Raw genomic sequence first — 2,869 nt, forward strand, 5'->3', positions numbered from 1 at the left:
TTTAAAAAATCCAATCTCTTTTTCTCTCTAAAACCCAATCTCTCGTTCTACTTAAAAACCCATTTTTTCTCTCTAAAAACTCAATCTCTCTAAAAACTCATTTTCTTTCTCTAGAAACCTAATCTCTCATTCCTCTTAAAACCCATTTTCTCCCTATGAGATGCCTTCTACCTGTAGTAAGGTTATTTGTTTACATGGGTTATAAAGATACAAATTTCTCATGACAACTCCAACTCCAATTTGATATTCCAAGTTCGGTCCAGGTTTCCTTTAATTCAGTTTTCGTGGAAGCACAAAAACAATTAGGGAAATAGCCACTTAACCAAAGAAATTTGCTCATGAACATATGCATCTTTTTTATAAATACCTGTCCGCAGACAAAGCCACTCTCAAATCTTGGTCAACAAACTGATGTTCATGAATAAAGAACATCAGTGTGAGAAGAACATGTTGTTAGTCACAGGGAAATAGTGTCATTTTACTTGTATTTCCATCTATTTCTGTAGTACACGGCTTTATGTACTCTATCTCTTTATCCATGGGCATCAGAGGAGAGGAGTGCAGAACGCCAGAGAAGTGAAGCATAGTTCCTCACGAACTCGTGCATCTTCACATGTCCCACTTTCTCTGCACAAACTTCTTCTTTTTGTAGAAGTCGTAAGACCCAAACCTATAGATGTTCATTTTGAAAAAGAAAATCCAAAGTTAGTGTTGTGTAGAAAGTTTACAATCGTGTTATTTAGTATACGTATGAGGAAAAAAGATGGCATTTGGAAAAGGAATTTAAGGTTTCACAGTCTGGCTAGTGGGAAACAACACCTTAAGAGGCCTGAAACACGTGACTTCTCTCCTTGTCCATTTTATGACTGCGGTGAAAACCCAAAGAACCTTCTTTGAAGTGCATCAAAAACTAGGTCCATCGAGGGTTCCCCCACAGTTGTGGTCTTGAGCAGTGAATCATTGTAATTTTTGGATGCTACCATTGTTTTACAATGCAGCGGAAGAACCAGTTCTGGCAATGCAACAGTATCTCATACAAGCTAGTAATTTTTGGATGCTACTATTGTTTTACGATGCAGCAGAGGAACAAGTTCTGGCAATGAAACAGTATCTCATACAAGCTTCGACTAACGTATTTCCATGTTAAGTGACCACAATGGAACCAACATAATTTTACATGCAATGCATTTCACACATGCATGTGTTCAAAAAGCACATATTCTTCAAAGCGAACCATGTTCTTCAGCTTTCGCAACATGTAGAAGAAACAAGGATCTATTAAAATTTAAATAGAAAATATGACAAGAATAAATGCATATACAATCAAGAATCAAAGTAAATCATTGAGCACTAGAGACAATTCACCAAGGATGACATGGATATGTTTGACAAACATGATTAATTTTCTGGAGGCAAGACAAATCATAATTAGTCTTATACAAAAGATTAAAAAAGAAAAACAAAAACAAAAGCTGCATCGCATGCATAAAAGGCAAAACCCCAAAATAAATGTTCCATGTTTGATATCAATGACATATATTTTCACTCTGTTCATATTAAAGACAGCCAAAAGGTTCCATGCTCCCGTGGGAGCATATTCTGCATTTATTTCATCAGGTAAAACCCAATCTAGGAGTATTTTTAGGACCTCAAATTGTGGGGATGTAAAGTCTTCAACCTATAGACTAACCTCAAGAAAAAAAAAGAAAAAAATTCCACTATATGCTTGAAAATAAAATGCATCAAGATTGAATAGAGACCATCCAATTGTTTTAGGGTGGGGTCCAAGTGTTTAGAGAACTCAAAATCCACAGTTTTTATTTTGAAATAAATCAAATAAGGATACTTAGTGTTTCCCAAATTCTGAAATCAAAAAATCCTCCAAAGTCTTCCTGGAGGAGGAGTAAATGCAGAGTATGCTCTCGCAGGAGCATAGTACATGCGCTCTTAAAGTATTGCCAACAAGAAGTTGTAAACGTTACCAAGGTAGAGAGCCAAGGTTTTCAAAGCACCACATAAAACAAAGTCGCAAGTGAAACAAAATAAATAATGAACCAGAAGTAGTAGTCCAAATTTGGCTCTCAATTACATTCACAAACCCAAGCATATTGGCCATTGCTAAGCTTGGAAGAACTCCATTCAACTCTTCTGGCCTACTTGCTTGGTTGGTAAAAGGAAAAAGGACTTGGCGCTATACTCAGGGATGACTCAGGATCCACTATTGCGTCCATTTCTAAATTCATAGGTTATTCCGACTCTATGGAGGCAGAGGAAACCACGCGACATGAGGATGCCAAGCTCCTTCCTCCCTTCACATTCGAGTCCCTCACCATTGAGGAGACTCCAAGAACGTTATTGCTTGGGCTTCCAAATATTCTCCCCCACACTGGGTCCTAGCTCATATTTTTTAGGAGATTAACCACCTTTGCAGGGATACGCAGGTCTTATGGAGGCATATTTGGAGGGAAGGAAACAAAGCAGCTGACACACTCGCTAAGGAGGGAGCCGCACAAGATGGCTCTTAGGACTGTTTTTTGGGATTGGCCTCTTCCCTTGATTGTGTGTTTCAATTCATGTTCATAACAATATTACAAGATAATTCGCCTGCCTTTTTATCCTTCACCCTTGTTATTTATAAGTCCTGCACTGAGTTTGTTTTGAAGTGTTTTATGCCCACAAAATGGAGGCAGAATTGCTTGGAAGGCAGCACATGGGAACAAAGGGCGAGCAGCCATCAGTAATTGGCCTTTGTCCTGGGTGGTCAATGTGGCAGAGCCACCATGTAACATCAATGATTCCATTCTTACCTGTTAAGATGTCAAAAAAAAAAAACACCACAAAGAGCGATTGTCATATGTCCATTTGGATC

The 2,869-nt window shown here is 38.2% G+C and overlaps 1 long non-coding RNA gene across 1 annotated transcript; it reads right to left on the bottom strand.

Moving 5' to 3' along the window:
- Positions 1-331: 331 nt before the first annotated feature.
- Positions 332-2,611, bottom strand: LOC148783844 (uncharacterized). The gene is made up of 3 exons (XR_016055066.1): positions 2,090-2,611; positions 820-1,012; positions 332-670 (listed from the first exon to the last, which is right to left on the bottom strand). It is a non-coding gene; the product is annotated as an uncharacterized LOC148783844 (long non-coding RNA).
- Positions 2,612-2,869: the final 258 nt, after the last annotated feature.

This window comes from Amborella trichopoda, chromosome 1 (assembly GCF_054954075.1).
Source record: "Amborella trichopoda isolate Santa Cruz 75 chromosome 1, AtrichopodaSantaCruz75HAP2 v2.0, whole genome shotgun sequence".
Taxonomy (NCBI): domain Eukaryota; kingdom Viridiplantae; phylum Streptophyta; class Magnoliopsida; order Amborellales; family Amborellaceae; genus Amborella; species Amborella trichopoda.